The sequence below is a fragment of the Brachyhypopomus gauderio genome, chromosome 11 (assembly GCF_052324685.1).
Source record: "Brachyhypopomus gauderio isolate BG-103 chromosome 11, BGAUD_0.2, whole genome shotgun sequence".
Lineage (NCBI taxonomy): Eukaryota > Metazoa > Chordata > Actinopteri > Gymnotiformes > Hypopomidae > Brachyhypopomus > Brachyhypopomus gauderio.
The window spans coordinates 3,844,704-3,858,418 of NC_135221.1; the positions used below are offsets into that span (position 1 = coordinate 3,844,704).

Here is a 13,715-nt window from a genome sequence, read left to right on the forward strand (position 1 = left end):
CACTTTACAAGGTCATACAATGTGAAGGTTACGGTTAGCTTTCTCATACCAGGTAATCATTCGTCTGTGCATACACTCATAGTAAGACATTCATAGTTTGTTTGCAAACTCCAGTTTCTTAAAAACCTCCTAATAACAAGAGTATTTTATAACAATAATAACATTGCATTATTTCTTTTATATAGTGTTTGATTTTTTAATTCAGACATTCAGGAAACCCAATGATGTTTTCTGAATCTAAAGAACCAGGTCAAAAGAAGTTAATCACATCCCATAAAAGTCTGGCTTTAAAGATTAAATGTCAGTTTTACCTGATTTTGTAATCTCAGAGCAGTGTTTCTCAAACTCACACTGCACAGTGTGCCGCCTGCTCTGATTGAGCTCGTACTAAATTAGGACCAGAGTTATGAAACAGTCCAGTGTGGAGTCCAGGGAGACAGCAGGGGCAGTGTAGGAGTCTAGAAGATGTCCAGGAGCAGACTAGGAGCCCAGGGAGACACCAGGAGCAGTCTATGAGTTCAGGGAGACACCAGGAGCAGTCTAGAAGTCCAGGTAGACACCAGGAGCAGTTTAGAACTCCAGGTAGACACCAGGAGCAGTCTAGAAGTCCAGGTAGACACCAGGAGCAGTCTATAAGTCCAGGTAGACACCAGGAGCAGTCTAGAAGTCCAGGTAGACACCAGGAGCAGTCTAGAAGTCCAGGTAGACACCAGGAGCAGTCTAGAAGTCCAGAAGATGTCCAGGAGCAGTCTAGGTGTCCAGGAGATATCCGGGAAGATGCTTTTAGAATTTCATGGTGACTCTAGGAACAGGGCTGGTCAACTAAAGGATGCTGTGATAAATGGAACATGTCTATGAGCACATTTACAGTGATGTTAGTCAGTTTGTGGCCTTAAATTCTCACTGTGAACCTTGTACAGTTCTCTAGTCCCTGACCTGGGGTACAGCTTACATGAAGCAACTTCATGTTTTCCCTGGCTCAGCCCATAGCTACTTGATAATAAATCAGGTTATTCAAGCAAGGGGAAGAGACAATGAATATAACTTGTGTGGAATCCTCAGAACTGGCGTTTGGTGGCAGGATTATATCAATATTATGACAGTAGGTTCCGAATAATCCACCCAGCCACATACCTTAGCTCAGGGAAATAATCTCCCCAGACTTCATGAATGCCACAAGCCCTGTAAGTGAATCGTCAAAAGTAGCACGCTAGTTTCAACCCTGGACACTGTATTAGTGGCATGAGTAAAATCCACAAACCATACACAACCTACTGGGGCACTAACAGAAAACAATCAGTTGACTGTTGGAGGTAGAAGGAACCTGGGGGGGTAAGAACCATGATGGTGTCTTTATGTGGTTTAGCCAGTCAGAGGGCACATCACTCAAAAGAGGAGAAGTTTGGAGAAGAGAAATTCATGTCAATTTAAGCACCATGGCAACACCATTGTCATTGTGCATACTGTATTCGAGACACATGCATGGTTTATAATCAAGTTTGCAGAAGTTGTTTTGAGCTTGTACTGTGGTTTAGGATTTCACACACCTGACTCCACGCACCATATAATCATGTCAAGTCCTCCATGGACTGTTGTAGCTGGATTTGTGCAAGGACAACACTATAATTCACAGGGAAGAGATATTTAAAGTTGCACTGATCTAACTACCAGAACATATTGATTTCAAAATACTGCAAGATCTAAAATTCTAAATGCACATTCTGCATGTAGGAAAAGTTATTTTTGTCTTTGGGTGAGTCTGTATATTTCACTACTGCTGCTCCTGTAACAGACAGATCAGATGAATCAGGGTGTCCCAGTTTCATTTGTAGTCAGTGGAGTCTGTTTGAACATTTAATACTTACATTCTAAAATAAAGTATGTCTTAATGGATTTTAGAAGAGTAAGAAACACTGATGTATGTTGACTATAAATATATTATGAAATCCAGTTTACAGCATATGAAATCCAGTTTACAGCAATGTGACAGCATACGTTTTAGATTAAATGGTAGTGATGGTTCTGTATCTCTGGTACAGGCTCAGGTGTATGTACTGAAGACAAATGTTCACTGGGTTTGCAGTAATTCATAAAGCATTTTAGAAACATAGACAATAAGAACTGGAATCTCATTATCAATTAAAGCCTAGTGAGAGCACAAAGACAAAAATATCATTGAAACCTCTCTGAATGCAGAATCACTCTAAAGCAGTAGAACATGTAATTGGTAACCATTAGTAATGCAAAACAAATGTAGACAGGCATCTTTGCAAACATTGATTTTATTGTATTGGTTTCTTGACCTAGTTGTCAGTCAGTGTGGTAAATGATAGTTCGCAACTCCACTGGATTATTGCTGGAATAGACTGAAATGACAGGATTGACCTTTTCTTTATTCCAGTGTACTTCCATCATGATTATGGTGCTTAAGATGACACGTGCTCCAGAGTTCATGGGCACATCACTGCTTCACTTTAGAGGGACAGTGCACATATGTGCATGGACCCTTAGCAAAAAGAAGTTTATTCAAGTGTACGATGAGTATACTTTTTTTTTTTTTTTTACAAGAAATGTTCCAATTTAGTCAGAAAAAGTATTAAATTGGTATACTTTCTAGTCCACTTGGTCTGTATATATAGATATACAAGTATACTACCTTTTTGCTAAGGGGACGTAGGAGAAGGAAAATGGGAAAGAGGTTGGTCGTGACAGTCATCAAATCAGCAACCTGAGCACAAAAGTTCAACCTGGAAATCAAACATACGACCTAATAAACGCACACTGATCCATTACACACATCTTGTTTACCGTCGTGGCAGAATGTAAGTTGTCATACAGGTTATGAGTTGTGTGTTTATGTCTCACTTTACCTACAGCAGGCACTGTGACTACAGGCGAGACTGCCCGTAGACTCTTACTATGAATAACCATCACAGATAGTTCAAAATCGCCTATTGCAACACAAGCCCGCATATGCGACTCCTTCAAACAGATAACCGTATACGAGCAAGCACATCACAGTCCCATGCAATCATACCTAGTGTCACCTAGTGTACACGTGTATGAACCCAATATCACATTGACTATCCTGGAATGTGAGTAGATATGTGATGCTTCAAAGATAACACGACTCACTCAGTAAATCAGTGTGGCCACTTTGGATGGAGGTCAAAGGGCAGGACTGCGTTCATCTCACGTCAATCACACGCAGCAGGTGAAAGATGATCCGTGTGGCTGACAAATTACAGCCCGTCACGACTATGTGATTTTCTGTAGCCTAACTAAATTAGGCTAAAAGCTTCTTTTTTAACATTTCAACTTCTATCCCAGTCATTTAAACGATATCCAAACGATATAGTTGCGAGTGTCATTCACAACTGAACTGATCTGCAGGAATCTATCGGGTTTCCTGCTTCCGTTTTCGTGTGTGTGGAATTCGCATTTTTTGCGAGGACTGCGTGGACATGATCAATAACTTGTACACGGATAGAGAACCTTTTTACATGCTGGAAGGAGTTGTGATGGGGTTGGTTCTGTTCTCTCCAGCCGGTCCAGGTGCTGTGTCTAACCCTGTTAGCCCTGTTCATGTTGTAAGAAGGTCGAAGGTTTCCGCGTTGCAGACATTGCAGACACGTGCGACCTTTGCCACAGATTCACGAACTGGTTTTTTAAATACATGCACCTGCTGTTCAAAAGTAGGTAGGTATAACACGAGATAGACTATTACATCCTTGGATTGGATGCAGCTTATCACCATTATCTCCTCTTATCAGTCAGGTTGGCTGCTTGCTAAAACTAAGTTAATCGGGCATATCTCGTTTTAGAAATGTCTAAGGTCAATTTGCATGACCACAGGGCATTCTAATGGCATAGATGGCACAGCTCCACAACGTTAAGAAGATAGACAGCTGTTACAAGAGAAAAGTGTATGTCACGATGCTTTAACCATCTATTCTCTCATATAAGGGCATACAAAGTCATGGAGAAGGTTTGCTTTCTCATCCCTGGTAGGAAATATATATATTTATTTTTTCTCCTATGCACAAATTCATAGTAACCCCAGATACAAAAGACATAAATACAATAGCCCATAAAGTAATACATACTGAATATCTTATTTAAAAAAGACTCAATTTTCTTAAAAACCTCCTATAAGTGCCAGTGCTGCACAGCGGTTAAACAACAGCATGTTGGACTTTCAGTCAGTCTGACTTATAACAACAAAAATAAAACATTTGATTCATACATTGCTGTTTAATTATCAATTCACGAAATGCAAAGATGCTTTCTGTATAAGAGCCAGATCTAATGCAATGTATCAAATGTAAGCAAATTTGTTTTGAGATGTTTTGAGATTTTGTAATCTCAAAGTTGTTTTCCTCAAACTCACACTGCTCAGTTTTGCACCTGCTGTGAGTCAGAACAATGTTGACAGATAACTTTCATAGTTTTCACAGTTTTTGTCTGGTTTAGCCAGTTAGAGGAGTTGTCACTCAAAAACAAGAATTTAAATTCCTCTCATATGCGGATCAGCCTATGAACCTTTATGCACCATGACAACACCACTGCTATTATGAATATTGTATCCGAGACAAAGAAAAGGTTTAGCACGTTTACAGAAGTAGCTTTGAGGTTGCGCTGTGGTTTAGATCTCTTCTCCTTCCGCATACCTGATTCCACCCATCTTTTAATCGTCAAGCCCTTCATGGACAGTTGTAGTTGTATTAGTAGAGGAAAGAGATACTCTTAAAGTAGCGTTGCTCTAATATGATCTATCCAAACATATTGATTCTGGATCACCGCAAGATTTTAAATTCTAATTAAATTGTACATGCACTCTAAGGTCGTTGTCACTGGGAACTGTGTTAGCCTGCAAATCTGTCTGTTGCTTACGTTTACATTTATGGCATTTGGCAGATGCCCTTATCCAGAGCGACATACATTTTTATCTCATTTTTTAAATACAAGTGAGCAATTGAGGGTTAAGTGCCTCAGGGGCACCTCAGTCATGGCCTCAGGTCTGGGAATCGAACCCGGGACCCTTCGGTCACAAGACCAGTTCCCTAACCACCAGGCCAGGACTGCCCCTAATGTTGCTTCATTTGTTACAACAGAAAATTTTGATGCATTAGGGTGTCATGATTTCATTAATGCAGTTGTGTGCACATTTAAAGATTTCCATTCTGTAATTAAAAAATATATAATATGCCTTAATGGGATTTTGTATAGGAGGAAATACTGTAGTGACTTATGTTGAGTATAAATACCTCACAAAATCCTGCGTACAAAATGTGATACTACACTTCCTAGATTGCATCATATTGACGGTTCTGCAGTTCTGGTCCAGGTACAGGTGCGCGCGCTGGATATAAATGTCTACTGGGTTTGATCTCATATGACCTCTCACCTGAACCCCGTACAAGGTTATTTGAAATCAGTCCATGCTGAATTACTGCATGCATGATGCAAATTCATGTTTTCCCTGGCGCTGCCCATAGCTACTTGATCAGGTTATTCAGGCACAGGGATGAGACAATGAATATAACCTGTGTGGAATCCTCAGAACTGGGGATTAGAATTACTGTGGTTTGGTACATAAGCCAAAGGTGGACAAATCACTCGCAATCTTCAGAAAACCGAAAACAATCGGTTGATAAAGACTTAGAGGTAGAAAGGTTTGGGGTAAGAACTGCGATAGTGATACAGCTCTGATGTTGTTCACTGTCTTTATTTGGTTCAGGCAGTCAGAGGGCACGTCACTCAAAAGAGGAGAAATTCGATTCCTCACTTGTATGGAAGAGTCCATGTAACTTTATGCACCATGACAACACAACTGTTATTATGCATATAGTATTCAGTACACAGAAACAGTTTCAAACATGTTTGCAGTAGTTGTTTGTACTGTGGTTTAGGATTTCATCTGTATATCTTACTGCTGCTTTGCCTGTGACAACAGAAATATCAGATGTATCAGGGTGTCCCAGTGGCATTATTAGCCAGTCGACATGTTTGCACATTTAAAGACTTCTAAAATAAAAATATAACATGTTAATGGATTTTAGTAGAGCAAGAAAAAAAAAGTTTTAGAGAAACCCCCACAGCCTCAGTGATTGTATCACTAACCTATCTGTCTCTTAAACCTAGCTACCTCATTAACCTAGCTACCTCACTAACCTAGATGTCTCTTTAACCTAGCTACCTCATTAACCTAGCTACCTCACTAACCTATCTGTCTCTTAAACCTAGCTACCTCACTAACCTATCTGTCTCTTAAACCTAGCTACCTCATTAACCTAGCTACCTCACTAACCTATCTGTCTCTTAAACCTAGCTACCTCATTAACCTAGCTACCTCACTAACCTAGATGTCTCTTTAACCTAGCTACCTCATTAACCTAGCTACCTCACTAACCTAGATGTCTCTTAAACCTAGCTACCTCATTAACCTAGCTACCTCACTAACCTACACTATATTGCCAAACGTATTCACGCACCCATCCAAATTATTGGAATCAGGTGTTCCAATCACTTCCATAGCAGACAGGTGTATAAAATTAAGCACCTAGGCATGAAGACTAGAATGGGTCGCTCTCAGGAGCTCAGTGAATTCCAGCGTGGAACTGTGATAGGATGCCACCTGTGCAACAAATCCAGTCGTGAAATTTCCTCACTCCAAAATATTCCACAGTCAACTGTCAGCTGTATTATAAGAAAATTAATGTGTTTGGGAACAACACTAACTCAGCCATGAAGTGGTAGGACACGTAAACTGACGGAGCAGGTCAGCGGATACTGAAGTGCATAGTGTGAAGAGGTCGCCAACTTTCTGCAGAGTCAATCACTACAGACATCCAAACTTGATGTGGCCTTCAGATTAGCTCAAGAACAGTACACAGAGAGCTTCATGGAATGGGTTTCCATGAGCAGCTGCATCCAAGCCATACATCACCAAGTCCAATGCAAAGCATCAGATGCAGTGGTGTAAAGCACACCGCCACTGGACTCTAGAGCAGTGGAGGCGTGTTCTCTGAAGTGAAGAATCACGCTTCTCCATCTGGCAATCTGACAGGCGAGTCTTGGTTTGGCGGTTGTCAGGAGAACGGTACTTGTCTGACTGCATTGTACCAAGTGTAAAATTTGGTGGAGGGGGGATTATGGTGTGGGGATGTTTTTCAGGAGCTGGGCTTGGCCCCTCAGTTCCAGTGAAAGGAACTCTGAATGTTTCAGCATACCAAGACATTTTGGACAACTCCATGCTCCCAACTTTGGGGGAACAGTTTGGAGCTGGCCCTTTCCTCTCCTAACATGACTGTACACCAGTGCACAAAGCAAGGTCCATATAGACATGGATGGCAGAGTCTGGTGTGGATGAACTTGACTGGCCTGCACAGAGTCCTGACCTCAACCCGACCTCAACTCACCTTTGGGATGAATTAGAACAGAGACTGAGAGCCAGGCCTTCTCGTCCAACTTTGGTATGTGACTTCACAAATGCGCTTCTGGAAGAATGGTCAAGAATCCCCATAAACACACTCTTAAACCTTGTGGACAGTCTTCCCAGAAGAGTTGAAGCTGTTCTAGCTGTAAAGGGTGGACCAACGTCATATTGACCCCTATTGATTAGGAATGGGATGTCACTTAAGTTCATATGTGAGTCAAAGAAGGTGAGAGAATACTTTTGGCAGTATAGTGTAGCTATCTCTTTAACCTAACTGTCTCACTAACCTAACTATCTCTTTAACCTAGTTGTCTCACTAACCTAACTATCTATTTAACCTAGCTGTCTCACTAACCTAACTATCTGTTTAACCGCTGTCTCTTTAACCAGCTGGGAAATAGAGATGTCACCCATCCCTTAAAATATGTCTTCCTATATGTAACCATGAAATGTTGCATCCCTTATTGAATTAGTAGAGGATGTGATTAGTTCTTTTTCCCATATGCATCATTTCCTCTATATATTCATCCCAGTGATGAGTGGTTCGGACCGCGGTGGAGAAGTGGTGGGCGTGGATGCCACTTATCCTCAATCAAGATGGCAAAGCCACCCTGTCTTTCTGTGTCTTGCTTGCATGCCAGTCTTTCCCAAGGCTGTTTGCTGTGACCCTGTGCCTGTCAAAAGTGAAAAGGAAATGCAGCTTTATTTCATTTGCTAAGTCCCATCATGCAATGACATGGAGGAACTGCAGGAAAGATACTTGAAATGTATGAAATGCATGTGCATACGTAGGTGCATATGTGTTCATAAAGTATTCATAATGTGTCCATAATGCTTTCATGATGCAGTCATGTGTTCGTAATTATATGATGATGCATCCTTATATACATGTCAATATATATATATATATATATATATATAATATATATATATATATATATATATATATATATATATATATATATATATATATATATATATATATATATATTAACTCAGTATTAAGATTAAAATATTTACTCTTCAACATTCAAAACATGTTTCAGGCAACAAGTAAAATGGTGTATGACTAGGCAACCTGTCATGTAGAGTCAAGTGGTTCAAAAGCGAACATGTGAACACTGGTTATTTTTGATGGCCTTCATATGCTTTGGCTATCTGTGATGGGGTTAACACTGAAGTGTGGCGACAGCTCGCGCTGCTTAAGATAACGAGTTAAAACATAATAACACAATTACGCAGAATGCTTCCTTATCCTGAAGGTTTAGTTCATGACACTCACATCAGCCATAACAATGACCAATGTCAGATAAAGGAAGTTACTGAGGTCAAATGTGAACTGTGACCTACATTGATGCGGAATAATATCATTACTTCAGTAACGGTAAGCCAGCTTTACTAAAACTTTAGTTTAGCTAAATCTACTCTAATCTATTTGCTAATGTTAGACGGAGTAAATATCTGCTTATAAAACACAGGACCGCAGCAATTCTCTAATGCATCGTTATACTTTTTCAACAGATGCGCCATCTAGTGACCATAATCCTGAACTACAGTTCGGCGCTGACTTTTCTGCGTTAACACAGGGTGAATATTGGCTCTCGCACCCGATTTACTGTAGCAAGTCAAAACGTGTAGCCCAGGTTTACATTTCTGTGTTTGACTGTAGAACCAGATTTTTAAAGCACCGACTGGATCTATTTTGAGTTAGTGGAAACACTGAAACATTTGGCAGCACAGCACAGGTCAGAATAATTGTTTTTTCGTGTTATCTTTCCTCTAAAAAATAATGTAAATTGTGTTGAAAATAATGATGTAATTGAACTGAATTCAGTTACTGTTTCACTTATAATATTCAGTTGTTAGTAGGTCATTACTAAAACCGGGAACCTTCATTAAGAATTCATTATATTAGATTATACTGACCCCTGGTGGCCATGAGGCAATATAAGCCATAAAAGCTGTTGAAACGCATTATTTGAGAAGTATCACTGAGATAAATCTGTTGTAGGTATAAAGTACATTCTGTGAACATCAAATAGCCAAATTATTTCTTAATTCGCAGAACACAATTTTACTCCCAAATGTTTGGATTACACATTACGCACGTTAAGATACAGTTAACTTACAGTTAATATTTCCACATATGACATTTATACATGGTGCGTTCAACTCCTCGCCTACAGAGAGTGCAGCCAATTAAGTTGTTGCGAGGACAGTTTTTCTCCCAGGTTTCCAGAGTTTAAACTCACACACTGATATGATACTAGTGTCTGTCTTCTCTGCCGCGCGTGCCGCTTTCTCGCGAAGATTACGTCGTCTCGCGCAGTGCAGTTCAAACACTGGCGCGTAATGAAGGCGATATTATAAAAGAAGGAGCAGTGTTGCTTTCACGGGTTTATTGTACTGCCAACGCGTTCAGACGTGCCTGCCGTCACGAGAGATTAAAACGTCGAGTGACTGCTCGGGCACAGGTATTACCATGCAGCTTCAGTGGGGAAGGGCTCCCTGCTCGTGTGCCAAATATTTATCCCCTGACTCTCGTGTTTTGTTTTACAATTGACCAACATTTTAACTCATTTAACGTGCAGGTTAACGCAAACGTTGCCGGAGTTCAGTGTAAGGTCTGTCCAGTTGAAACCAACTATGCATACTTTTGTAAGAGGGCGTGTAGAATTTAACAAGGATTAGTCGGAGGATATTTTCCTGGCTTGAGGCACTTCGCAATTGGTGTTCCAATGGCATCAGGGTCGTATTCTCTGCTATGGCTGGGGAGGTTAGGAAGATGACATGTTTCCACTGGCCCTTTCTGTCTCGTGCAGTCTCTCCATCTCGTGCTCGGTCTGGCTCACGTGTCTGGAAGAGGACCTTTGTGCAACCGTCCCTGTTAAACGAGGGAGCAGAAGACCTTCTTCCTCAACTGCCATGTTCTTCACAGTTAACGCACCACACACCCGGTGGGTGTTCCATTTACTAGACTAAGCATTTGTAAGTGGCTCACAGTTCATACACTGATAAACTCTTATTTACAGCTAGAAACTGGGTCACCACACTCGAGGCCCGAGGTGTGAGCCGTAGAATACCACACAGTCTTTATTAGTTCACCACAAACTGCGGGATGGGTAGAGTTTGAAATGCACTGTGGAAGGAGGCCCCATTCTGTTACTGCTGTGACTGAACACGAAAAATAATACAGATATTTACAGAGTTTACATAACTGTGGATATGCTCTAAAACATCAGGTTAAAAATGTGGGTAACGTTCCATGTATCTGTTTATGAAATTAAATGTGCCATATTTGTCAATTGTGATTTTTTTTTTCACAGCAGTCGAAATTTGCCCTCCGCATTTACCCATCTGTGCAGTTAGAACACACACACACTAGTGATTACTAGGGGGCTGTGGTGCACACGTGCCCAGAGCGGTGGGCAGCCCTAACCCGGCGCCCGGGGAGCAGTTGGGGTTAGGTGCCTTGCTCAAGGGCACCTCAGTTATGGCCTCAGGCCTGGGAATCGAACCCACGACCCTCCGGTCACAAGACCAGTTCCCTACCACAGGACCATGACTGCCATGTCAGGACTATAACACTTCACTGAAATGAGTTACACAAATTTTAATTTGGGCATTGATTTGGTATAAAGTGATTTCTATAACAATGCTTCATATATCTGTGGTCTCTTAATCAATACATGTGATCAGTTGTGTTTTTAAGCACAGACTCAGTGCTTCTGTCCCAGTGTACATCATGGAACTGTATTGGATGGTCTGGTCCAATACGCTGCATGTGGCACCCTGTGATCAAGCAGCCCAGCACATCTCGGTGTAACCCAATGCGACCTGACGGAGCAGCGGTGGTCTGGAGGGTGGAGCGTCTCTGTGGCTGTCCAGTGGACTGAGGAATCACCCCCCAGACGGGTCAGCCAGAGTGCACGGGACTCTACAGCCACCGATACTCATTCCTAACCCCCCCCACACACACACACATACGAATGCTACACACACACACACACACACACACACACACACACACACACACACACAAATGCTACACACACACATACGAATGCTACACACACACACACACACACACACACACACACACACACACACACACACACACACACACACACACAGACAGACAAATGCTACACACACACAAATACTAGTAGCTGTCCAGCTAAGGATCTTTTGAATATTTGAATCTCCACTTCATGGCAGAGTACAGTGAGTCGTGAAGCAGCTGTTTTTAGTCCAGACAGATTTATGCTCCGGACATTTAAACAGTTACAGATCACCTCAGCCGTCTATCAGTGTGTGTGTTTCTTGCCTAAAGTTCACAGTTGCCTTGCGTGCACTCCCATACACACTCACAAGGAATCACAGGTTCCTCATCCACAGCCTACACACACACACACACACACACACACACACACACACATGCACATTCAAACCCATGCACGTGTGTACATGCAATCACTTGAATACACACGTGTACACACACATGCATGCACACCATGCACGTGTACGTACACACATGCCACACACATACCACAAAGACACACACAGGCTCACTCCACACACATATGCGCGCACATATGTATGTGTGTGATTTTACTGATCCCACATTGCTGATAATACACAGGCTGTATGGAATTCCTAGAAGATTTTGCAGTGAAAACATCCAGTATGTTTTTTTTTATATAACTCCAGAAAGCAGGAAGTGTGTGAGTCACGCAAGCTTCACTCATTCACACTCTCCCAGTTCAGACCACACCCACAAGAGCCAGACCACACCCCCACACCCACAAGAGCCAGATCTGGCCCACACTTGGCTTATCAAAGACTTGGCAGTGTCTGTCCCCATACACACCTCCCTTTGACTTTTTCTATTCCTCTTTCTCTCTCTCTCTCTCTCACACACACACACACACACACACACACACACAGTGCACATATCCAGGAGACACACTATACACAAATATGATCTTATAAACTGTACACATGCACTGTTATATGCACAGTGCAGGCTAAAGGATCTCCAGGAACAACTGTATGGACTCTCACTTATGTTCTCACACACACACACACACACACACAGTATGCATACAGACAAACACAAAAGTTTATTATATAACACATCTTCACCTTCGGGCTCTGACTAAACAAACCCCTGCACAACCTGTTCTACACCTGCCATACACAATATGCACTATTCACATGCATCTCCCTCGTTCCTTTCTCAACTTGCCTGTGTTTACATTGTCTCCGTGTGCGTGCACACGCACGCACGCGCAATCACTGACAGCAGCACCGGTTGAGCTATGCGCCGCGGTTCACGGCGGTATGCCGTTCTCTCGTTTCCTATTCAGTCTTTTTTCAGACTGCCGTCCTGATTATTTTCACCCGTGCCGTGACCCCTCAATAGGACAACAGCTGCACGATGGTTATAAAGATCTTATATTGCACCGAGTTGTTGCAGGTCTGATTTAGAGCTGCGTTACTCCACCAAGGTGAGCGCGAGCGCGTGGGAGGCTCGCGCACGAGCCCGCGCCAAGGTGCGACGTTGTGAACACGGCGGGTACGAATGTGGATACGGAACATGATGCTTATTTAAAACAACAGCCATCATCAACTATCTACCTTGCGCCCGATACAAACGTATCGTCTTTGCTCTGGAAAAATAGAATACGTGATTATTTTGGTTTTCCAGTTAGTCCCCCATTTATCCCAACTACGAAAACTTAAACGCAATCGGGCCCAGTTGCCTAAATATTATCTTACCATTACTTAACAAGTGCATTTTCGGAATTGATTTGCATATTAACATGACCGAAGCTGTAGAGGTTTAATGAATCCGTTAAAAAAGCAAACTGACTGTTCCGGTTCCTGACGCAGTAGACAAAGGACCAACCATGTGTAGAGCATTTTGAACTCCATTGTGTCCTACTATAATGCATTTATGTATAGACTCGGTCTTTTATTACCCCTTAATTATGTAATATAATGTCATTTTAAATATCGGGTAAGACGCATTTGGCCAATGTTCTGCTGGTTAATAAATTTGGTTGGATGATTTCATGCAGTATTCCATCTCCAAAACTCGTAGTAAATATTAAATTCCTAGTATGAAGGTTTTACGCGAACAAGATCTCTACGCTGTATTTCACCGAATCACAACGTTAACAAATTTAATGGTCTGGATAATGCAATAGAGGAAATTTACATTCTTGGCCCGTTCGGTTTCAAATTTACTTTAGGCTGCAGAATCTTATATCAT

General features: G+C 41.7%; 1 long non-coding RNA gene across 3 annotated transcripts; it reads left to right on the forward strand.

Annotated features, from left to right (window-relative positions):
• Positions 1-10: 10 nt before the first annotated feature.
• Positions 11-10,699, forward strand: LOC143526485 (uncharacterized). Of its 3 annotated transcripts, none has more exons than XR_013133859.1 (3): positions 11-52; positions 8,960-9,025; positions 10,261-10,699. It is a non-coding gene; the product is annotated as an uncharacterized LOC143526485 (long non-coding RNA). The 3 variants fall into 3 exon arrangements; XR_013133857.1 differs by lacking the exon at positions 11-52 and adding an exon at positions 3,770-4,007; XR_013133856.1 differs by lacking the exon at positions 11-52 and adding an exon at positions 3,770-3,926.
• The last annotated feature ends 3,016 nt before the right edge of the window (positions 10,700-13,715 follow it).